We start from the raw sequence: 25998 nt of genomic DNA, 5'->3' as shown, positions 1-25998 counted from the left end.
CCGCACCCGCACGCCCGACTAGCATCACTACTCTGGACGGTTCTGACTTAGAATATGTGGACATCTACAAATACCTAGGTGTCTGGCTAGACTGTAAACTCTCCTTCCAGACTCATATTAAACATCTCCAATCCAAAATTAAATCTAGAATCGGCTTCCTATTTCGCAACAAAGCCTCCTTCACTCACGCCGCCAAACATACCCTCGTAAAACTGACTATCCTACCGATCCTCAACTTCGGCGATGTCATTTACAAAATAGCTTCCAATACTCTACTCAGCAAACTGGATGCAGTCTATCACAGTGCCGTCTGTTTTGTCACCAAAGCCCCTTATACCACCCACCACTGCGACCTGTATGCTCTCGTCGGCTGGCCCTCGCTACATATTCGTCACCAGACCCACCCACTGGCTCCAGGTCATCTATAAGTCTATGCTAGGTAAAGCTCCGCCTTATCTCAGCTCACTGGTCACGATAACAACACCCACCCACAGCACGCGCTCCAGCAGGTATATCTCACTGATCATCCCCAAAGCCAACACCTCCTTTGGGCCCCTTTTCCTTCCAGTTCTCTGCTGTCAATGAATTGCAAAAATCGCTGAAGCTGGAGACTTATATTTCCCTCACTAACTTTAAACATCAGCTAACTGAGCAGCTAATCAATCTCTGCAGCTGTACATAGCCCATCTTTAAATAGCCCACCCAATCTCCCTACCTCATCCCCATATTGCAATGCAATCCGTTTTGTCACCAAAGCCCCATATACTACCCACCATTGCGACCTGTACGCTCTCGTTGGCTGGCCCTCGCTTCATACTCGTCGCCAAACCCACTGGCTCCATGTCATCTACAAGACCCTGCTAGGTAAAGTTCCCCCTTATCTCAGCTCGCTGGTCACCATAGCATCTCCCACCTGTAGCACACGCTCCAGCAGGTATATCTCTCTAGTCACCCCCAAAACCAATTCTTTCTTTGGCCGCCTCTCTTTCCAGTTCTCTGCTGCCAATGACTGGAACGAACTACAAAAATCTCTGAAACTGGAAACACTTATCTCCCTCACTAGCTTTAAGCACCAACTGTCAGAGCAGCTCACAGATTACTGCACCTGTACATAGCCCACCTATAATTTAGCCCTATCAACTACCTCTTTCCCAACTGTATTTAATTTATTTATTTATTTTGCTCCTTTGCACCCCATTATTTTTATTTCTACTTTGCACATTCTTCCATTGCAAAACTACCATTCCAGTGTTTTACTTGCTATATTGTATTTACCTTGCCACCAAGGCCTTTTTTGCCTTTACCTCCCTTCTCACCTCATTTGCTCACATTGTATATAGACTTGTTTATACTTTATTATTGACTGTATGTTTGTTTTACTCCATGTGTAACTCTGTGTTGTTGTATCTGTCGAACTGCTTTGCTTTATCTTGGCCAGGTCGCAATTGTAAATGAGAACTTGTTCTCAACTTGCCTACCTGGTTAAATAAAGGTAAAATAAATAAAATAAATAAAATATTGTTTTTATTTACTTTTCTGCTCTTTTGCACACCAGTATTTCTACTTGCACATCATCATCTGCTAATCTATCACTCCAGTGTTAATTTGCTAAATTGTAATTACTCGCTACTATGGCCTATTTATTGCCTTACCTCCTCACATTATTTGCACACATTGTATATAGACTTGTATTATTGACTGTACGCTTGTTCATTCCATATGTAACTGTGTTGTTGTTTGTGTCCCACTGCTTTGCTTTATCTTGGCCAGGTCACAGTTGTAAATGAGAACTTGTTCTCAACTAGCCTACCTGGTTAAATGAAGGTTAAATAAAAAATAAATAGAAAGGGAGTTTCCACTATTGTCAAATTTATCTTAGTGTGCAAGTGTAGACTTCAGAGAAGGGTGGAGAATCAGTATGCAGCCTACACACACGTACTGGATCAGTGAGTTCCAGACCGCTCCAGTTAAGATGCTGCATCAGGATCCGTGTTTTCCAGACAGCTCCAGTTAAGATGCTGTATCAGGATCAGTGAGTTCCAGACCGCTCCAGTTAAGATGCTGCGTCAGGATCAGTGAGTTCCAGACCGCTCCAGTTAAGATGCTGCGTCAGGATCAGTGAGTTCCAGACCGCTCCAGTTAAGATGCTGCGTCAGGATCAGTGAGTTCCAGACCGCTCCAGTTAAGATGCTGAGTCAGGATCAGTGAGTTCCAGACTGCTCCAGTTAAGATGCTGGGTCAGGATCAGTGAGTTCCAGACCGCTCCAGTTAAGATGATGCATCAAGATCTTAGGCCTCTTTGTGAACCTGATCTGAGATAAGTGGAAACAATGAATAACAAAATCACAAGTATGTATACAAAATCTCCCAGTTGGAACAGGTTGGAGCGGACCTCTATCACACAAATCCACTGATTATACATTCCAGGGAGAGGCTTTGGCAGTGAAGACTACATTAAACTCATCCATATGTTTTAGAAGTCTAATGGCACTGAAACTATGCTTACATACAATATGTGCCCCTGGGGCCTTATTCACAAAGCGTCTCTGAGTAGGAGTGCTGATCTAGGATCAAGTCCCCTCAGTCCATTAATTATAATCTAAAAGGCCAAACTGATCCTAGATCAGAACTCCAACACCGAAACGCTTTATTATGAATACGGCCCCTGGTGTTTGTATGTTCCTCTATGCTATTTGTCTACACAGAGACTAGACAGAACTGTGGATCTGTGCTCCATTCCCCTCCGGCAGTATAGAGGCCTCATCTGTCATTTGGTTATTTTTACAGCCTTACCGCTGTCTCTCTCTGTCTGGGCTGGAATCAGCTACGGAGTAATCGGGGCCATGCTGGAATCCACATGGAAAGTTTTCTTGGATGACGGGGGAAAAAAACTCCATATTTTGATAATTGAGGGAGTCTGGAGGTTGAGGGCTGGATTGGGGAGAGTTGTGTGTCTTTCTCTGCAAACCATTCCCTTTTGCCAATGAGATAAACAGACATACTGTAATAGTGAACATTTGCATTTCATTGGGTCATTTCAGTTGGAAATTAGATGGTTCGTAAGAGCTGGCAGGAAACAGCAATTTCCAGAGAGAAGGATTTACCATGGCTCCAGTTCCTAGAAATATACAGTACCAGTCAAAAGGTTGGACACATCTACTCATTCAAGGGTTTTTCTTTATTTAGACTATTTTCTACATTGTAGAATAATAGTGAAGACATCAAAACTATGAAATAACACATGGAATCATGTAGCAAACAAAAAGTGTTAAACAAATCAAAATATATTTTACATTTGATATTCTTCAAAGTTGCCACCCTTTGCCTTGATGACAGCTTTGCACACTTGGCATTCCCTCATCCGGAATGCTTTTCTAACAATCTTGAAGGAGTTCCCACATATGCTGAACATTTGTTGGCTGCTTTTCCTTCACTCTGCGGTCCAACTCATCCCAAACCAGCTCAATTGGGTTGAGGTCGGGGGATTTTGGAGGCCAGGTCATCTGATGCAGCACTCCATCACTCTACTTCTTGGTCAAATAGCCTTTACACAGACTGGAAGTGTGTTGGGTCATTGTCCTATTGAAAAACAAATGATAGTCCCAAAACAGATGGGATGGCGTATCGCTGCAGAATGCTTTGGTAGCCATGCGGGTTAAGTGTGCCTTGAATTCTAAATGAATCACTGACAGTGTCATCAACAAAGCACCCCCACACCATCACTCCTCCTCCTCCATGCTTCATGGTGGGAACCACACATGCAGAGATCATCCATTCACCTACTCTGCGTCTCACAAAGACACGGCGGTTGGAACCAAACATCTCAAATTCAAACTCATCAGACCAAAGGACAGATTTCCACCGGTCTATTGTCCATTGCTCGTGTTTCTTGGCCTAAGCAAGTCTCGTCTTCTTATTGGTGTCCTTTAGTAGTGGTTTCTTTGCAGCAATTAGACCGTGAAGGCCTGATTCATGCAGGCTCCTCTGAACAGTTCATGTTGAGATGTGTCTGTTATTGAACTCTATGAAGCATTTATTTGGGCTGGAATTTCTGAGACTGGTAACTCTAATGAACTTATCCCCTGCAGCAGAAGTAACTCTGGGTCTTCCTTTCCTGTGGTGGTCCTCATGAGAGCTAGTTTCATCATAGCGGTTGATGGTTTTTGCGACTGCACTTGAAGTAACATTCAAAATTCTTGACATTTTCCAGAATGACTAACCCACGTCTTAAATTAATGATGGACTGTCTTTTTTTCTTTGGTTATTTGAGCTGTTCTTGACATAATATTGATTTGGTCTTTTACCTATACCAAACCTACCTTGTCAAAACACAACTGATTGGCTCAAACGCATGAAGAAGGAAAGAAATTACACAAACTAACTTTTAATAAGGCACACCTGTTAATTGAAATGCATTCCAGGTGACTACCTCATGAAACTGGTTGAGAGAATGCCAAAAGTTTGCAAAGCTGTCATCAAGGCAAAAGGTTTACCTTTGAACCTTGAAGGATCTCAAATATAAAATATATTTTGATTTGAGTAGGTGTCCAAACTTTTGACTGGTACTGTATACAACAACCCAACTCTTGTTTCAAAACCTAGGACTTTGATGCTGATTCAGTCAATTGAAATGTCAGGATAAGTGAGGATTACCTTCACACCTGCCAATGTGACTCTCTCTGCCACTTACAGTGACTTCAAACACTTACCTGTTGCTAATGTCAGGAAATGAGCTAAAATTTATGAGGAAATTAGCACGTTTGGCCCAGATTATCTGACACTCAATACTTATTAATCCTACACTCCGGCATACCATAAAACAGATACCCTTGTATGTGTGCGTGTGTGCGTGCATGCTCTTGCATGTATACGAACATGTATGAATGCAATAGTGCACATAACTGAAACTTAGGGCTCCTGAGTGGCGCAGCTGTCCAAGGCACTTCATCTCAGTGCTAGGGGCATCACTACAGAAACCCTGGTTCGAATCCAGGCTGTATCACAACCAGCCGTGATTGGGCGGAACACAATTGGCCCGGGTTTGTCCGGTGTAGACGGGTCATTGTAAATAAGAATTTGTTCTTAATTGACTTGCCTAGTTAAATAAAGGTTAAATTATATATAAAAAAATACAATAAAATAACCAACCAATCATTCACTCAACTCAATCATTCAACGTGTAATAACTATGGCTAGGGGTTTCTACGGACCTTGTGACCAGACCGGGAAAAACTCTGGGCCCTAGCAAGAAGTAATGCAGACCCGCCAAAGACTCCATGTGTTTCCTCGTAACGCAAACCACCCGACTCTTATTTAAAGCTACCAATTTTTCCAGGAGGTAGTCATTTCCAACCCTGACGTGCAACCAGACACCCTGAAAGGCTCACGGTAAAACTCCAGAAACAACACACTCACAGCCACAGCCTCTTACCTTCCCCAAACCCCTTTTTCTCCTGTGACTTCTCAGAGGAAGGTAAACACCCTTTCGCAGTGTCAGAAATGCGATTTCATTCTGCTGCGATGGCAAGTACTGGCGTCTGGCTCTTTTTTTTCACCCCCTTTCTTCTTCTTCTTCTCCCCCTCCCTCTGTTCCCACATCTGGATCCCAGTTCCTCATGTATTTATGTGGTCTCCCTTGTTTTTGTGGGACTTTAAAAGTCCTCTACCTTGTTCACTTGGCAGTTTCTCCACAAATCTGATGAGGTCTACAATTACATTTCGCCATAACTGGTCAACTCAGCAATTACATGCTTGACCACAAATTCTCTCCAAAATACAGTGCTGCGGCTCATATGGCAGACAGAAATAGAATAGTTTTCATGTCTGTTTGGACGGCCGCCCAGCTGAAACTATGCTCCGCTGCTTGACTGACAGAGGGATGTGGGCTTTTTCTCCCCAAGAAAAACCTTAAGGTCACAAATCCTTACGAAAGACCGAGGGAGCTCCTTCCAGTTGAGCTACCAGTACCTCAGTTAAGCTGCGAGGAGAGAGGAGCTCGCAGGGCACTGGTAGAGGCTTGCTCCTCGACAATGAAAACTCCAGGGGACACTTAACCTTTACGACGCTGACCTGAGGCTGGGGTAAGTCTGGCAAACACTCCCCTCGTGTTTACTCCCTGGGGGGGGGGGGGATCCGCAGAAGACGACTCTTGTGAGGTTGTCTGTACTTCTTTAAGAGATAAGTGACGTCACAATGGGATAAACTTGAGAATTGTCTATTACTACCTGGTGTCTGACTAAGTCCTGGGTGGCATCATTTTCCTCTTGCTCACTCACCTCGAAGCTCATAGAGAGCTCAGGGCATATTTGAGACCGTTTCTCACTGTTTACCGCTGTTACTGTGTTAGTTGATTCATTGACTCTGTAAGCCACATTACAATAGTGTCTCCCATGGCAATGCTATCTTCATCTGCAGGTCAGGATGTTTAACTGGAGATGAAGTTAGTGTCCGTCAGGGGCGCACGGTGGTAGCGCCAAAACTGATATTTTAATGGAGTAACTTTTTGCCTAAATCACAGACAGGCATCGCAGTTGTAAATACTACATAACAGCACTGTAACATAGTGTACCGACGTTGATTAGGTTGCAAGAACAAAAGTAATAACACTGTTATTACAAGGGTAAAAGGTCAGTGCATTACAAAGCAGAACAGATTATTGTTGAAAGTGGGACTATCACTTCAATGTTGTTCTGCCATTATTACCAGGCAACCCATCCCATCACTACAATATCTATAATAGTGTTGTCATTCAAATGTACCGTACCACTCAAAAGTTTGGACACACCCACTCATTCAAGGGTTTTTCTTTATTTTGACTATTTCCTACGCTGTAGAATAATAGTGAAGAAATCAAAACTATGAAATAACACATTTTGAATAATTTAGTAACCAAAAAAGTGTTAAATAATTCAAAATATATTTTATATTTGAGTTCTTTAAAGTAGCCACCCTATGCCTTGATGACAGCTTTGCAAACTCTTGGCATTCTCTCAACCAGCTTCACGAGGTATTCACCTGGAATGCATTTCCGTTTACAGGTGTGCCTTGTTAACAGTTCATTTGAGGAATTTCTTTCCTTCTTAATGCGTTTGAGCCAATCAATTTTGTTGTGACAAGGTAGGGGTGGTATACAGAAGATAGCCCTATTTCGTAAAATACCAAGTCCATATTATGGCACGAACAGGCTCAAATAAGCAAAGAGAAACGACAGTCTATTATTACTTTAAGACATGAAGGTCAGTCAATCCGGAAAATGTCAAGAACTTTTAATGTTTCTACAAATGCAGTCACAAAAACCATCAAGCGCTATGATGAAACTGGCCCTCATGAGGACAGCCACAGGAAAGGAAGACCTCTGCGGCAAAGGATAAGTTACCAGCCTCAGAAATTGCAGCCAAAATATATGCTTCACAGAGTTCAAGTAACAGACTCATCTCAAATTGAACTTTTCAGAGGAGACTTTGTGAATCAGGCCTTCATGGTTGAATTGCTCCAAAGAAACCACTACTAAAGGACACCAATTGCTTGGGCCAAGAAACACAAGCAATGGACATTAGACCAGTGGAATTCTGTCCTTTGGTCTGATGAGTCGAAATTTGAGATTTTTGGTTCCAAATGCTGTGTCTTTGTGAGACGCAGAGTGGGTGAACGGATGATCTCCGCATGTGTGGTTCCCATCATGAAGCATGAAGGAGGAGGTGTGATGGTGTGGGAGTGCTTTGCTGGTGTCACTGTCAGTAATTTATTTAGAATTCAAGGCACACTTAACCAACATGTCTATAACAGCATTCTGCAGAGATACGCCATTCCATCTGGTTTGTGCTTAGTGGGTTTATCATTTGTTTTTCAACAAGACAATGACCCAACACACTTCCAGGCTGTGTAAGGGCTTTTTCACCAAGAAGGAGAGTGATGGAGTGCTGCATCAGATTATCTGGCTTCCACAATTACCTAACCTCAACCCAATTGAGATGGTTTGGGATGACTTAGACCGCAGAGTGAAGGAAAAGCAGCCAACAAGTGCTCAGCATATGTGGGAACTCCTTCAATACTGTAGGAAAAGCATTCCAGGTGAAGCTGGTTGAGAGAATGCCAAGAGTGTGCAAAGCTGTCATCGAGGCAAAGGGTGGCTACCTTGAAGAATCTAAAATAGAAAATATATTTTGATTTGTTTAAGACTTTTTTGGTTACTACTTGATTCCATATAATTTCTTAGTTTTGGTGTCGTCATTATTACTCTACAAAAAATGAGTCGGTGTGTCCAAACTTTTGACTGGTACTGTATTTGAGAAGTGTTTGGGTATAGTAAGTGCTATTCTCTGCACAGTCAAACTGAGAGACAAAGATTCACACCACTCGTAACAGTACAGGGAATCATGTGCCCTAACAGAGATACTGCCAACTCACTGCACCCCCACCTTGCCCATACATCCCCCAACTTGCCAAATGCTGCCAACAAGACAACATCATGGCCTACCCTGCCTCTCATAGAGCAATATGTGCCAGGCCAAACCACTCAGTGGATCCAGTTCTCTCTCTCTCTGTTTCCCTCCACAGAAAATATGCTTTGTGTGTGCTTTTCCAGAGTCATGCCCGGGCTGTAAACCACTGAGAGGCCACGGCTGGCTGGAGTCTGTAAATCTGTGGAGTGGGTGTGGGTGGATGTGGACGCCAGCTTTGTTTGCTGTGGAAGATGACAGTGATTATAGTGATGCTAATGATACTGATGAGTAGGCAACAATGATAGGTCTGTGTGTGTGTGTGTGTGTGTGTGTGTGTGTGTGTGTGTGTGTGTGTGTGTGTGTGTGTGTGTGTGTGTGTGTGTGTGTGTGTGTGTGTGTGTGTGTGTGTGTATGCCACGTGCATGCATACGTTCATGGTTGTGTGTTATTTGGATCTACTGGCTGCTTGCCTGCCACATTAGAAGAGAGTCTCTCTCATTCTTCTCAGGCCTGTTGAACAGCTGGGAAGGGGAGTGGCCTGCCTAACTAACTAACGTGACCCAACCGTGTAGGTGTGGCCCCTAGGTCTGGCTCCTGACTCTACTACCATACTGTTTAATTAGCTTCTCTCCATGGGTGGGGTAATTGGTAGCTTCAACTTTTTGAAAAAAACTCCTCTCTCCTCTATCATGACCCTCCACCCGTAGTAACTACTCATCATAAGAGAGCTATGATGGGATAATGTGTTGTCGTCGCCTTTGTCAGATCATGGGTATAGCACGATTGTTGTGGGTGTGGCTGAGTCCAGTGACGAATACTATAATTGGAACCCATTATGTTTCAGCTTACTTAAATGTGTTTCATTACAGTGGTGGAAAAAGTACCCAAGTGTCCTACTTGAGTAAAAGTAAAGATACCTTAATAGAAAATGACTCAAGTAAATGTGAAAGTCACCCAGTGAAATACTACTTGAGTAAAAGTCTAAAAGTATTTGGTTTCAAAATATACTTGAGTATCAAAAGTAAATGTAGTTGCTAAAATATACTTATGTATTGAAAGTAAAAGTTAAAGTATAAATTGTTTCAAATCCTCTGTATTAAACAAACTAGACGGCAACATTTTATTTGTATTATTTTTTATTTACGGATAGCTAGGGGGACACTCCAACACTCAGACATAATTTACAAACGAAGCATTTGTGTTTAGTGAGTCCGCGAGATCAGAGGCAGTAGGGATGACCAGGGATGTTCTCTTGATAAGTGCGTGAATTGGACCATTTTCCTGTCCTGCTAAGCATTCAAAATGTAACGAGTACTTTTGGGCTTCAGGGAAAATGTATGGAGTAAAAAGTACATTATTTTCTTTAGGAATGCAGTGTAAAAGTAAAAGTAGCTAAAAATGTGAATAGTGAAGTAAAGATACCCCAAAACACTACTTAAGTAAAAATACTTTAAAGTACTACTTGAGTACTTTACCCCACTGTTTTATTGTAATGTTTAATTTATCTGGAAACGTGGTGCTTCTTGTAGCTAAGCTACCAGAGTAGGTTCCTCCAGGTAATAAATGGAGTTCGAAGCTTTACAGAAACATTTCAAATAATAAAAACGTTCAAATATCCTTGTCAATAAAAGTATACTAAATATACCATTAAAGGGCGGGATTAAAAGGACACAGATTTAACCTAATCCAGGACAACAACAAAAGATTTCTCAATGGAGAATTATTATTTTTTTGACCAGGGAAAAGGCTTCATCTGTGACTGGGAAACTGGCCCATAGAGTTAATGTTTTATGGTTATCTTCTTAGATTGGCGAGCTGTTGTTTTCTATCATCCATGAATTCTGACCTTCAATGATAAGAGATTGGCCTCCAGTTAGCATTTTGCCATGCCCATGACTCACGTTTTTAGCTGTGTCTGGACGTGGCAAGTATCTTTTTCCACAAGTGGCTACTTTCCATCCTTCCCGGTTGTTATTCTCTGTCTCTCCTCTTCTGTCTTGCATCTGTGTGGCCGAAGCGTGAGTCAAGGCGAGGTCAGTTCGGGTTTCGCTCCCTGCTGTCTGGCGTCCCTTGGCTTAATCCATCGCTCACATGGTGTCGGCCTGCTCTCGTCTTCACATTTCCAACCCAAGCTAATACTGTGTTTTTTCTCAGGGCCCGTATTCATAAAGCATCTCAGTCTCAGAGGGTAGGATCTAGGATCAGTTTTCCCTTTTAGGTCATAATAAATAAGATTACATGGACAGGAAGGGACCTGATCCTAGATCAGCACTCCTACTCTGAGGTTTCACAGATTTCTCCTTCAAGCTTGACTCAAAGTCAGAATACGCTCTGAAACTTTGTCAGACCTCTTTTCTCTTCTCTTGAGATGTTTTTATGGAAACGTCCACTGCCAAAAGAGTAAGTTAGTGCAATCCCTGATGAATTGCAAATGTTTCAAAAGTTGGCAACAACTGAAGTGGTTAGCTGTGTTTAAAGACACAGTCATGCTGCTATTAGTCATGACAATACTTTGCCAGGTTAGCAGAACGTCCCTACATGAAACTCCATGCGCAAAAACAAACTTTGTCTTCTGTTCGGTTTCATCAAGCTTCTCGACGGACCAATTGAAAGCAGAGACGAGAGCCGGGCCCATTCCAGAACAATTCCCAATTTTAGAAACATTCCAGACAAGCATTGCCATGACAACAAGCCGGTTGACTCCCAGCTGTTGACTTTTAGCCCCGGGAAGGAGTTCAATGTATTGCCCTCCACATGGAGCCAGATGCCTGTGTCTGTCACTAATAATAAACGAGTAGGCTAGCATTACACGAGCTAACCTCCGCTTACATGCTAACTGCTAACCAGCTAAAGACAAGACACCTAATCAATTGCAGACAAACGCTACCTAATGGGCCTGCCCAGGTTAAGCATGAGATTTTGCTGTCATTTTTATTTGCAGCACAAATATGGATGACAGGCATTAACCGTTGGACATCTCTGGGTTCTTCATTGTGGACAGTTGGGCTGTTGATGCATCGGCGAGAGAAAGGGAGCTTGTGACTCAGTGGAGGCTCTCCCCATTGTGGGGCTCAATTAAGAGAGTGCACATATACTTTTCCGCGTTGTGTTGCGCACACTGTTTGAATCAGCATTGTTTCAATGTAATTTGTCAACGTATTGTGACGTGGAATCAACGTGGAAAATACATTGGATTTAAAAAAAAAAAAAAAGAATTTTCTACCAGCGTTGTAAACATTGAAATTCATTGGGTGGTTGAAATAATGTACAATGTTATATTTTATTAGACATATTTTATTTGACCTTGTTTCAATGTTGATAGTAAGATGGTATGTTTGAATCAACGTCATGCTGTCTACTGAAATAAAGAGGTATATTGATATACAGTATATTGTGAAGCTACAGTAAAGCAATTTCTGCCTGAATAGGGATTCCTACTGGTATATGAGGGGTATTGCACTTCAGTGAGAACAAGTCTAGCATCCAGATGACTACCTCTGTCCCCTGCTTAGTTTTGGAAGCAAACTGTGTTACTTTCAGCTGAGCTGTCACGTGGACCAGTGGAGACTGCTGAGAGGAGGACGGCTCATAATAATGTCTGGATCGGACTCAACGGAACGGGACCAAACACATCAAACACATGGGTTTTCACGTGGTTGATACCATTCCATTGACTCCATTCCAGCCATTATTATGAGACGTCCTCCCCTCAGCAGTCTCCACTGCGATCATCTTCCACACTCATTTGAGTAGACTACTTACACGACACTGAATATATAGTTGAATGTAACTCCTATCCTTTTTCTCACACAAGCTGTATGTGAATGTAAATTCAGAGTGAGGTTGGGTATATGTAGGCTACGTTGACATCTGATTTTCCCAACAAAGGACACCATCATTTCAACGCGAAGCTAGGTATTCATCCATGGTTGATTGGATTGGATGTTTAGAAGTTTAGAAGTAGTTACCATTCGCCCTAGAAATAGGATGCCAAATGCGTAATATTAATAATACACTTTTACCTTTGCATATTGTCTTGTGTATATGAAGGACGGTTGGTTGTTATTAATATGTTGGTTTCATGTCTCCATCTCAACCAAAAATTCAAAGTTGAAAAATAGGACTAAATCAAATCAAACATTATTTGAAGTGCATTTAAAGTTTGATAGATTTTTGGTTGAGATGGAGACGTGAATCCTACATATCAATAACTAATTTATATACAAACAGAATATTGTGAACGCAACCAAATATCAACATTTGAAGGAGATGTACAGTGCCTTGCGAAAGTATTCGGCCCCCTTGAACTTTGCGACCTTTTGCCACATTTCAAGCCTCAAACATAAAGATATAAAACTGTATTTTTTTGTGAAGAATCAACAACAAGTGGGACACAATCATGAAGTGGAACGACATTTATTGGATATTTCAAACTATTTTAACAAATCAAAAACTGAAAAATTGGGCGTGCAAAATTATTCAGCCCCTTTACTTTCAGTGCAGCAAACTCTCTCCAGATGTTCAGTGAGGATCTCTGAATGATCCAATGTTGACCTAAATGACTAATGATGATAAATACAATCCACCTGTGTGTAATCAAGTCTCCGTATAAATGCACCTGCACTGTGATAGTCTCAGAGGTCCGTTAAAAGCGCAGAGAGCATCATGAAGAACAAGGAACACACCAGGCAGGTCCGAGATACTGTTGTGAAGAAGTTTAAAGCCGGATTTGGATACAAAAAGATTTCCCAAGCTTTAAACATCCCAAGGAGCACTGTGCAAGCGATAATATTGAAATGGAAGGAGTATCAGACCACTGCAAATCTACCAAGACCTGGCCGTCCCTCTAAACTTTCAGCTCATACAAGGAGAAGACTGATCAGAGATGCAGCCAAGAGGCCCATGATCACTCTGGATGAACTGCTGAGATCTACAGCTGAGGTGGAAGATTCTGTCCATAGGACAACAATCAGTCCTATATTGCACAAATCTGGCCTTTATGGAAGAGTGGCAAGAAGAAAGCCATTTCTTAAAGATATCCATAAAAAGTGTCGTTTAAAGTTTGCCACAAGCCACCTGGGAGACACACCAAACATGTGGAAGAAGGTGCTCTGGTCAGATGAAACCAAAATTGAACTTTTTGGCAACAATGCAAAATGTTATGTTTGGCGTAAAAGCAACACAGCTGAACACACCATCCCCACTGTCAAACATGGTGGTGGCAGCATCATGGTTTGGGCCTGCTTTTCTTCAGCAGGGACAGGGAAGATGGTTAAAATTGATGGGAAGATGGATGGAGCCAAATACAGGACCATTCTGGAAGAAAACCTGATGGAGTCTGCAAAAGACCTGAGACTGGGACGGAGATTTGTCTTCCAACAAGACAAGACAATGATCCAAAACATAAAGCAAAATCTACAATGGAATGGTTCAAAAATAAACATATCCAGGTGTTAGAATGGCCAAGTCAAAGTCCAGACCTGAATCCAATCGAGAATCTGTGGAAAGAACTGAAAACTGCTGTTCACAAATGCTCTCCATCCAACCTCACTGGGCTCGAGCTGTTTTGCAAGGAGGAATGGGAAAAAATGTCAGTCTCTCGATGTGCAAAACTGATAGAGACATACCCCAAGCCACTTACAGCTGTAATCGCAGCAAAAGGTGGCGCTACAAAGTATTAACTTAAGGGGGCTGAATAATTTTGCACGCCCAATTTTTCAGTTTTTGATTTGTTAAAAAAGTTTGAAATATCCAATAAATGTCGTTCCACTTCATGATTGTGTCCCACTTGTTGTTGATTCTTCACAAAAAAATACAGTTTTATATCTTTATGTTTGAAGCCTGAAATGTGGCAAAAGGTCGCAAAGTTCAAGGGGGCCGAATACTTTCGCAAGGCACTGTATCTTCTGCTTGGATAGTACAGTGCCTTCAGAAAGTATTCATACCCCTTGACTTATTCCATATCTTGTTGTGTTACAGCCGAAATTCATAATGGATTAAATCTTTTTTATTTTCTTACCCATCTATACACAATACCCCATAATTACAAAGTGAAAACATGTTTTTAGAAATGTTTGCAAATTTATTGGAAATGAAATACAGAAATATCTAATTTACATAAGTATTCACACCAATTTGCTATGACCCTCCAAATGGAGCTCAGGTGCTGCATCTAATTTCCTTTGATCATCCTTAGGATGATTAGAGTCCACCTGTGGTCAAGTAATGATTTAGAAAGAAACACACCTGTCTATATACGGTCCAACAGTTGACGGTGCATGTCAGAGCAGAAGCTAAACCACGAAGTCCAAGGAGGTAGAAATGTGATGAGGCATGTATCTGGGAAGGATATAAAATCATTTTTATATCCTTTCCAAGAGCACAGTGGTCTCCAAAAATATGGAACAAACCAAACTCTGCCTAGAGCTGGAGTTTGCAGAAAGACAGAGCATTAGGCAAAAGACCCTGTGGTCTGATGAGACAAAAATGTAACTATTTCACCTGAATACGAAGGGCTATTTCTGGAGAAAACCAGGCACAGCACATCTAACACCCTCCCTACCATGAAGCATGGTGGTGGCAGCATCATACTATGGGGATGCTTTTCAGCGGCAGGGAGTGGGAGACAGGTAAGAATAGAGGGGACAATAAATGGAGCCAAACGCAGGCAAATCCTTGATGAGAACCTGCTTCAGAGTACCACCGACTGTGGCGAAGATTAACGTTCCAACAGGACAACGAACCCATGCATACAGTCCTTGAGTAGCCCAGCCAAAGCCCAGACTTGAATCCCATTGAAAATCCACAGCTAACAGAGCTTGAGAAAATCTGCAAGAAAGCTTCCAATTGCCTCATTCAACCCCCCCCCCCCTCTCCTCTGTAACTATTCCCCGGGTTGTTGCTGTAAATGATAATGTGTTCTCAGTCAACTTACCTGGTAAAATAAGGGTTAAATAAAATAAAGAATGGTATAAAATCCCCAAATCCAGATGTGCAATGCTGATACAGAAATACCCAAGACAACAGAAAGCTGTAATGTGCTTCTACAAAGTATTGACTCAGGGGTGTGAATAATTATGTAAATTAGATATTTAATATATTTAATTTTCAATAAATTTTCCCCAAAATATAAAAACATTCACATTATCATTATGGGGTATCGTGTGTACAGTAGATGGGTGGACTGAACATTCTTTTTTTAATCCATTTTTAAATCAGGCTACAACACAACAAAATGTGGAATAAGTCAAGGGTATAAATACATGAATAACATATATAAAAACAATTTCCAAATGTAAAAGTGTATTATTAATATAATGAATTTGACATTCGATTTATAGGGCTAATGTTAGCTACTTCCAAAGATCCAATCAACCATGGACGAACGATAGCATAGTTAGCTTTACATTGAAATGTTGTCCTTTGAGCAAATCAGATGTCTATTTAGCCTACATAAACCTCATTCCGAATGTACTTTCACATACAGTTTGTGTAAGAAAACTTCGTTACTTTTAACTATTTAATGTTATTTAGGTAGTCTATCAAATGAGTATGGAAGCTGATCAATGTGTTGACCTGATAGGTCAGCTGAATCGAGCACATCTTGTTTCCAAAGCTAAGCAGCGTACGTCGAGGTTGGTATTTGAATGGTAGACTTGATCTCACTGAAGTGCATTACCCTTCATATACCAGTAGGAGTCAATGTTCAGGCAGGAACTGTTGGACTGTGCCTTACCATTTTATTTCAATATACCTCCTTATTTAGGTTGATAGCATGACGCTGAAACAATGACAGATTAAAACGTAACATTTTTCTATCAACATTGAAACAAGGAATACACAACGAGGTCCTTGTTTTTTAAAGAAAACCACATTGTTTGTCCATTAAAATAACACCAAATTGATCAGAAATAGTGTAGACATTGTTAATGTTGTAAATGACTATTGTTGCTGGAAACGGCAGATTTTTTTAATGGAATATCTACATAGGTGTACAGAGGCCCATTATCAGCAACCATCACTCCTGTGTTCCAATGGCACATTGTGTTAGCTAATCCAAGTTTACCATTTTAAAAGGCTAATTGATCATTAGAAAACCCTTTTGCAATCATGTTAGCACAGCTGAAAACTGTCTGATTAAAGAAGCAATAAAACTGTTCTTCTTTAGACTAGTTGTGAATCTGGAGCATCAGCATTTGTTGGTTCAATTACAGGCTCAAAATGGCCAGAAACAAAGACCTTTCTTCTGAAACTTGTGTCTATTCTTGTTCAAAGAAAGGAAGGCTATTCCATGCGAGAAATTGCCAAGAAACTGAAGATCTGATACAACGCTGTATACTACTCCCTTCACAGAACAGCGCAAACTGGTTCTAACCAGAATATAAAGAGGATTGGGAGGCCCAGGTGCACAACTGAGCAAGAGGAAAAGTATGTTAGAGTGTCTAGTTTCAGAAACAGACGCTTCACAAGTCCTCAACTGTCAGCTTCATTAAATAGTACCTGCAAATCACCGGTCTCAACGTCAACAGTGAAGAGGTGACTCCGGGATGCTGGCCTTTTAGGCAGAGTTGCAAAGAAAAAGCCATATCTCAGACTGGCCAATAAAAATAAAAGATTAAGATGAGCAAAAGAACACTGGACCGAGGAACTCTGCCTAGAAGGCCAGCATCCCGGAGTCGCCTCTTCACTGTTGAAGATGAGACTGGTGTTTTGCGGGTACTATTTAATGAAGCTGCCAGTTAGGGACTTGTGAGGCGTCTGTTTCTCAAACTAGACACTGTAATGTACTCGTCCTCTTGCTCAGTTGTGCAGTTGTGTATTCATATTACAGTGAGCGTAGTTTCAAAATGTAAGTCCACTCTCTTTGTCTCTCCCGCTCTTTCTTTCCCCACCCCCTTTCCATTGTGTAACAAGCTGTCATATCGTGTCAGTTCACGAGGGACGTTTATCTCATGTAAGTGTGTATGGTATTCTGTGTTACAGTTTTTGACAATTGCTTACACGTGATTTCTGAAACTATGGCTCCTTTTCTTTAGACTCTACACACAAAACCCCAAAACACACACACACACACACAACATGCGACACGTCACACATCTCTTGCAAAACCAAACACTTCATTAAAAACGATTTTAACTCTTCTCAAAACGTTGTTTTTGCGTCAACTCTACACGCAAACCATCAAATGACTAGCTCTTACACACGCCAACTACACACGGATGTGACAAATGTGAAACACTACTATCTTGTGTCTTTTGCATGTTCAGTGTTCAGTGTACAGAGTCCAAGGCAGTTTGTCATAGCTCTCACATGTACATGTATGTGCACAAATATATACAGTATGTTTGCATATTCAGTATATACAGTGCCTTGCGAAAGTATTCGGCCCCCTTGAACTTTGCGACCTTTTGCCACATTTCAGGCTTCAAACATAAAGATATAAAACTGTATTTTTTTGTGAAGAATCAACAACAAGTGGGACACAATCATGAAGTGGAATGACATTTATTGGATATTTCAAACTTTTTTAACAAATCAAAAACTGAAAAATTGGGCGTGCAAAATTATTCAGCCCCCTTAAGTTAATATTTGTAGCGCCACCTTTTGCTGTGATTACAGCTGTAAGTCGCTTGGGGTATGTCTCTATCAGTTTCGCACATCGAGAGACTGAAATTTTTTCCCATTCCTCCTTGCAAAACAGCTCGAGCTCAGTGAGGTTGGATGGAGAGCATTTGTGAACAGCAGTTTTCAGTTCTTTCCACAGATTCTCGATTGGATTCAGGTCTGGACTTTGACTTGGCCATTCTAACACCTGGATATGTTTATTTCTGAACCATTCCATTGTAGATTTTGCTTTATGTTTTGGATCATTGTCTTGTTGGAAGACAAATCTCCGTCCCAGTCTCAGGTCTTTTGCAGACTCCATCAGGTTTTCTTCCAGAATGGTCCTGTATTTGGCTCCATCCATCTTCCCATCAATTTTAACCATCTTCCCTGTCCCTGCTGAAGAAAAGCAGGCCCAAACCATGATGCTGCCACCACCATGTTTGACAGTGGGGATGGTGTGTTCAGCTGTGTTGCTTTTACGCCTAACATAGCCTAACATAACGTTTTGCATTGTTGCCAAAAAGTTCAATTTTGGTTTCATCTGACCAGAGCACCTTCTTCCACATGTTTGGTGTGTCTCCCAGGTCGCTTGTGGCAAACTTTAAACGACACGTTTTATGGATATCTTTAAGAAATGGCTTTCTTCTTGCCACTCTTCCATAAAGGCCAGATTTGTGCAATATATGTCTGATTGTTGTCCTATGGACAGAGTCTCCCACCTCAGCTGTAGATCTCTGCAGTTCATCCAGAGTGATCATGGGCCTCTTGGCTGCATCTCTGATCAGTCTTCTCCTTGTTTGAGCTGAAAGTTTAGAGGGACGGCCAGGTCTTGGTAGATTTGCAGTGGTCTGATACTCCTTCCATTTCAATATTATCGCTTGCACAGTGCTCCTTGGGATGTTTAAAGCTTGGGAAATCTTTTTGTGTCCAAATCCGGCTTTAAACTTCTTCACAACAGTATCTCGGACCTGCCTGGTGTGTTCCTTGTTCTTCATGATGCTCTCTGCGCTTTTAATGGACCTCTGAGACTATCACAGTGCAGGTGCATTTATACGGAGACTTGATTACACACAGGTGGATTGTATTTATCATCATTAGTCATTTAGGTCAACATTGGATCATTCAGAGATCCTCACTGAACTTCTGGAGAGAGTTTGCTGCACTGAAAGTAAAGGGGCTGAATAATTTTGCACGCCCAATTTTTCAGTTTTTGATTTGTTAAAAAAGTTTGAAATATCCAATAAATGTCGTTCCACTTCATGATTGTGTCCCACTTGTTGTTGATTCTTCACAAAAAAATACAGTTTTATATCTTTATGTTTGATGCTTGAAATGTGGCAAAAGTTCGCAAAGTTCAAGGGGGCCGAATACTTTCGCAAGGCACTGTATTTACACTATAAACAGAAATGCAAGGGGGGTGGGAATAAAATGTGTTTCTTTCTCAAAACATTGTATTTTCATCCACATTTCGGGATGAACAGTAACAGATACAGTAGAATATAAACAAATAGGCTTGTTACTGTAAAGAAAAAAACAATTAGGGTGCATTCTGTCTCCTATTTGGGTCTGGCCATAGCACCTCATCAATGTCACAAGCGAGGTTCTCTCTGGCTAAACAGCGGGGGAAGTAGCGTCTGGAGTGGCGTAATCCAGCCCTGGCACGCCACCGTGTCTATATCACCACAGGCCTCCTACATCGCCTGGAGAAGGGGTATGCGTTGGTGGGGTTGCGATCGTATACCTTCCAACGCCACGCCGAAAATAACTCTTCTATTGGGTTTAGAAATGGAAAATATGATGGCAGGTTGAGCATCAAAACTTGTGGATGGTCAATGAACCAGTTGCAGACCAGAGTGGCCTGGTGGAAACTTACGCTGTCCCAGATGACAACAAACCTGGACTGCTCTGGCCCATTCCTCTGGTCATTGGGAATGAGGATATTATGCAGGGTGTCAAGGAAGGTGATAATGTGGGCAGAATTGTAAGGACCAAGACTGGCATGATGATGAAGGACACCGTTCTGACTAATGGCTGCACACAATGTGATGTTGCCACCACGGCACATTGACGATGACGCAGTGTCCAATGAGGTTTCTTCCCCTGCGTCTTGTTTTGGCTAGGTTAAAACCGACCTCATCAACGTAAACTAAATCATGATGCTCTGCAGCAGCATCTAGTTCCATAGCTCTCTGAAACAGATAAAACATTATTGTATGACAGTATGAATAGACAGAGCAGTCAATATGTAGCACAATACACTGGAATACAATACCAATGACAGGATAGTATAGCTTACTTGTACGTATTCATAGCGCAGTTATTTCACTCTGTCAGAATTCCGCTCAAATGGTACTCTGTAGAGCTGTTTCATACGAATCTGATGGCGTTTCAGGAGACTCACCCTATTTATGTTACTGAATGTTGTGTTATCAGTGATGTGGTGTTGCAGTTGTCGTAAACGTATGCTGTTGTTTGAAATGACCATATTCACGTAGGTTTACTTACGTGCTCTCATTTCGAAATGTCCGGATGACACTTTCTGCAGTGTAACGGCTCAAGTTAGGCTGGACCCTCTGCCCAGCCTCCCTGAAACTCAAACCACGGTTGACCACATGGTCAACCAAAGTGGCCCGGATCTCGTCTGTGATTGTTCTCCTTCCTCCTCGTTCTTGTCCTCTTCCTCCTCCTCCTAATCAAATCAAATCAAATTTATTTATATAGCCCTTCGTACATCAGCTGATATCTCAAAGTGCTGTACAGAAACCCAGCCTAAAACCCCAAACAGCAAGCAATGCAGGTGTAGAAGCACGGTGGCTAGGAAAAACTCCCTAGAAAGGCCAAAACCTAGGAAGAGACCTAGAGAGGAACCAGGCTATGTGGGGTGGCCAGTCCTCTTCTGGCTGTGCCGGGTGGAGATTATAACAAAACATGGTCAAGATGTTCAAATCGTTCTCCTCCTTGTCCTCGTCCCCCTCTTACTCTCACTCCTCTTCCTCTAACCCTCTCTCCAAAATTGGCCTCCATTGTTGTCCAAACCAAGAAAGCCATCTTGAAGCCTATTTATAGTGCTCAAGCTCTGATTTCTAAGTGAAGAAATTTGCTATAAGTGTTTTCACACGTGAGCGAGCACTGGGTGTAGGTAATCGGTAAATGAGTGTGGCATTTTGAATGGAAGTGTTTCCCAAACAAAACACAAGACCTGTTAGTTTTGAATGATATGTCTAATGAACTGTGTTTAGTGTTTTGCAAAAAGTGTGTTTTACAATTGCAAACTGAGTGTAAAGCCGATAATGTGCTTGCAGTTTTGCGGACTTGGTCTGAAGATTAGATAATTAGTTAATGGTTTCACTAAGTGTGCCTCAAGTACCACTTTTAGTGTCTAAGCGATTGTAAAAAACTTTATTATTTAGGTAGTTAATAAATAAATAAATTGGTGTAGTACTGAATATTCAAAAGGGCTAGGGTTCTTGTGGATCCAGGGATATTGCGACAATCAGAATGAGACTGATGAGGTAATAATAAATAATTGACTGTCATTGATGTAAGAGATATTTATGAATCTTTAGAGTTTAAGTCGGGAGATAGTAACTCTGGAAATATCTTTTCCCGTGGTGCCCCAAATTCCAAATGAGTTAATTGTTACATGATCAATTGAATCGAGTAATAATTAAATGTAGTAGTTAATTATTCGATAAATAGCAGTCATCACATTAATGATAGTCAAGTCACGACAGAATATAGGATGAAAAATATGAAAATGTTTTTTTTACATTTGTACGTGGAATTTTTAACGCACTTTCAACATATACATAGTTCTGATGATTATTTTAACAACAAATTAGTAATGTGAAGTCAATATATTTAAGTTGAAGTTTTACCCTTATTTCAATGTTTACAACGCTGGTTGAAATGAGAAAAAAACAGTACTACTGTAGTTGGTGACTTAAAAAAAAATACAATGTATTTTCCATGTTGATTCCACGTCACAATACTTTGTCAAATTAAGTTGAAACAACATTGATTCAACCAGTGTTTGCCCAGTGGGGAGATTCCTCCTACAGTATGTTACTCCTCTGCCCACCCCCCTCTCTAGCTACCTCGCCTGCCTCTTTCTGTACCTCTTGTCTTTCCCCTTCTGTTTCTACCTCCTTTGTTTCCCCTTCTCTCCCTACCTCCTTTGTTTCCCCTTCTCTCCCTACCTCCTTTGTTTCCCCCTCTCTCCCTTTCTACCTCCACTGCCTGTCTCTAAACGCCCCCCCCCCTCTCTCTAAGCTCTGATTGGAAAGGTGGAAGAGGTCTATGAGCTGGAAGGTCTTTTGTATTGGACTATTGGGAGATGGAGTAGGGGAACTTTTCAGTTGAGTGAGTGGGTGAACATAGAAATCCATTGTGTGTGTGCAGTACATATAAGGGTCATGTCTATCTATCTCCTCCTTACAGCGAGTGTTGATGCAGTGGAGGGTTCCTCAGGGAGTCTTGAGAGGAGACTTCTCACCTGCATCGCAAATGGAACACTATTCCCTATATAGTGCACTACTTTGGAACAGGGACCATAGGGCTCTATTCAAAAGTAGTTCACTATAACGGGAATAGGGTGACATATGGGATGCAGGCCTCCTCATTCTCCCCTCTAGTTTCTGTGGCCTCTCACTTGTGCTCCCTCGCGGCTTCCTTTACAAGCTGGTCTGTCCTTTAGCAATGGTAGCGAATGAAGAAGTGTGTTTCCCATGATCTCCGCCTGTACCTTACCTTCTGGGAATGTGCCTGTTCACATCAAACGAGACAAGACTGAGTGTGTGACCTCTACACACACACGCACACGTTTCATTTGAAACACCAGAGGTGTTTTTGAAGTGGCGTGTGTGCTTAGCGGTTATGTGCCAAGGGTTTTGTACATGCCCAGTGAATTTTCAGACTAAATTTACTTATCTCATTGACCCAATGCGTGCCCCATTTACCGTGGGCTTTTGATTGTGTGGTGGAATAACACACAAAAAAAACAAAAAAATACTGAATTCTACCTTGGCTCTGAAGTGATGCCTGTGTTTATTGGCACGAGTAGGGACTGGGCATAGGACTTGCCCCCCTCTCCACCTACACACACAATTCACCCCCCTCCTCTAATGTCAACCAGCTGGGCCCCGGAGAATAATTTCCGAGTTGCAAAGGATCGTACTGCCCCGCCCTTTCCCCTCCCTCTCCTCCTCCCCTTCTTTCACTTTCATGCCCTCAAGCTTTCTGTGTATCCCTTTAATGTAGGATTGATTCCACACCCAATGAGGAACCCAACACAGTACCCACACAGTACAAATGTATGGTTTGGGCATGGGATATGAGGGGCATTATCTACATGGCAGGTGTCAGTGGATGGGGATGGATGGATGGACAGCGGGTTGTACAGTAAATCTGGCCTATGGATTGATTGCTCTTGACTCCTGTGTTTTGTAAGTCTGCCGTTCTCACAGGCAGCAAACTGTGGCAAAGCTATTGCAAAGGCACTCAATCTACCTGGGGAGCAGTGTAGCGGCAACTCCAAAGGCATTGGGAAGAGATTTACAGTAGAAGATTGAACCAAAATGGTGTTATCTGCGATGGATGACAATTTACTTCAAAGGACCTTTTGGTTTGATCTCTTTCTTGCCATGGGAGACGAATACACCAATCTCATAAAACCTTACCAGAAATATTACGCTGTGGCGTATTAGTGGCAGATTTTTTTCCGTGATGTGGCCATTGTTTCATCAATGCCTGTGAATTCAGGCGGTCTCAAATGGTGTCAGTACCGTTACCTGGCTAAATGCTCAGTACAAATGTGTCAATGCTGTTACCTGGCCACATTTTCAGTTCAAAGCCATCTTATCTTATTCATCAGGTGATGTCTTCATGCCCATAATACCAGCATGTGTCAAGTTGACTATACACTCTTAGTAAAAAAAGGTGCCATCTACAACCTAAAAGGGTTCTTTGGCTGTCCCTATAGATGAACCTTTTGGAGAACCATTTTTGGTTCCAGGTAGAATTTATGTGTGTTCCATGTCGAATCCTCTCCACAGAGGGTTTTCCTCAAAACCCAAAAAGGGTTCTCCTATGGGGACAACCGAAGAACCCTTTTGGAACCAGTGGAGGCTGCAGAAGGGAGGATGGCTCATAATAATTGCTTAAACCCTTTTTTCTAATAGTGCCCTACCCCACTACCTGACCATGTGATAACTGGTCTCCAATAATGACCGTATTACAGGACTCTGTCACCTGTGTTGTGTTATGTGGTCTCGTTTGATCTCTCTCTACCCCATTCATTATTAATAAGAAGCTCCTTGTGTTTTTCCTCCCCTCCGTTACTCGGTGTCAGGTACAGCAACAATCTCCTCCATTGGACCGAGGCTCAGGATTCATTTGCAGCTTAAGAGTGTGTCTCAAATGGCACACTATTGCCAACAATAGTGCTCTACTTTTGGACAGAGCCCAATGGGCCCTGGTCAAAAGTAGTGCACCATATAGGGAATAGGGTGCCATTTGGGAAGCAGATTTCGACTTTCGTAGTCTCCCTGCTGCTTAGAGCCATTCAGGGCCTCTATTAGCTGTGTGTTAGGCTGTGGCGCGGCTTCTCTCTCGCGTTTAATGTATTTAGCCCACTATTTTTGATGGACGGGGGATCTTAGAATGCACTCGGATATTTCTCTTGGCTTGCCGGTCATCTTTCAGAAGGTATGGCAATTACATCATCCACTATTTTTTTAAGTCGATTTATTTATTTATTATTGACCGTTAAGTATTAAAATGACAGTGTGTTTGTTTGAGCAGCCTTGTGGTAAAGCTATTGGGATATTTACAGGCCCGAGATGTATTTGGAAAAAAAGGGTGAATCGTTGGCTCTTGGTGTCCAAGCAGATGAGATGGTTGGGAAACACTTTGCGATTACACTCACTTTGAAGCAGAGGTTCCATCATTTGTAGCGTATCTGTCTATGCTTGTTAGCGTGACGTTTAACAGAGCAGCTGACCTCAGAGCACACTTGTGTTTATGTGCCTTTGTATGGTTGTCTGTGTGTGTGTGTGTGTGTGTGTGTGTGTGTGTGTGTGTATGCATTTGTGTCTGTGTCTATGTCTGTGTGTGTGTGTGTGTGTGTGTGTGTGTGTTTATGCATTTGTGTCTGTGTCTATGTCTGTGTGTGTGTGCACAAGCGTGTCTATGTAACCTGACCCAGGCTGATCTCATTCTCTGCGTTACATAAGGAGAGCAGGTTGCTATGAGATCTTAGGGAGAGAGCAGACCACTATAGGCAGCAGACCACTGGTCCTCTGATACGATGCCTTCGGAAATGATTCTCCGGGGGCCAAATACTTCACATGGTTTTTGGTAGACCACTGTCGGCCTGACTTGGCCATACAAGGATGTCCTCTTATTTAGTCAAATCAATCTCTGACTGGAGCGTTGAGTTGTCCTCTCCCAAACTGGTGACTAACAAGGCTCCAGAGGGCAATTAGGAATTATTGTGGCATACAAGAGAAAACCAAATCTGCGGGACTCTCTCCAAAGCCTCATTACGGTGTGTTTTTACAGATCTTTTGTGTGTAGCCAGAAGTGGAACTAGAACTTTTGTGCGGTGTGCGAAGATTGTGTTTTCTATGTGTGTGTGTGACAGTTTCAAAATTGTCACAATCGAAAGGCCAGAAAACCCTGATTTCCCTTTGTTGCAAAAGAGAAAGCTATTCAGGGCAGTGAAGGAAAGTGACCTGTCTGGTCTAGCAGTATGCTGCAGCCTCCGTCACGTCTACAGTGTCGGCATAGGTTCAAATCCGGCCTATTGCCGTTTGACACAACTTCTCGCTATCTGTCAACCTCTCTACCTGTTCAATACAATCTGAAAATTCCTTCAAATACATATATATATTTTTTTAATATGGAGAGACAGGATTATGCAGGTAAAGAGAGACTGTTCCAGAGTGAGACA

General features: G+C 42.0%; 1 protein-coding gene across 3 annotated transcripts in view; it reads left to right on the top strand.

Annotated features, from left to right (window-relative positions):
• The first annotated feature begins 5492 nt into the window (after positions 1-5492).
• The window catches only part of insc (INSC spindle orientation adaptor protein), an 85758-nt gene continuing 65252 nt past the window's right edge, over positions 5493-25998 (top strand). The window contains exon 1 of one of the 3 annotated variants that reach the window (XM_036951290.2): positions 5493-6080. The gene's annotated coding sequence lies outside the window, so the exon portion shown is untranslated. The remainder of the gene's footprint in view (positions 6081-25998) is intronic. The other 2 variants (XM_090203206.1, XM_021566491.3) reach the window with 2 other exon arrangements.

This window comes from Oncorhynchus mykiss, chromosome 2 (assembly GCF_057628025.1).
Source record: "Oncorhynchus mykiss isolate SJ-2025 chromosome 2, ASM5762802v1, whole genome shotgun sequence".
Classification (NCBI taxonomy): Eukaryota; Metazoa; Chordata; class Actinopteri; order Salmoniformes; family Salmonidae; genus Oncorhynchus; species Oncorhynchus mykiss.
Note: the sequence above shows the minus strand (reverse complement) of the source record. Positions and strands in the feature narration are given on the sequence as shown.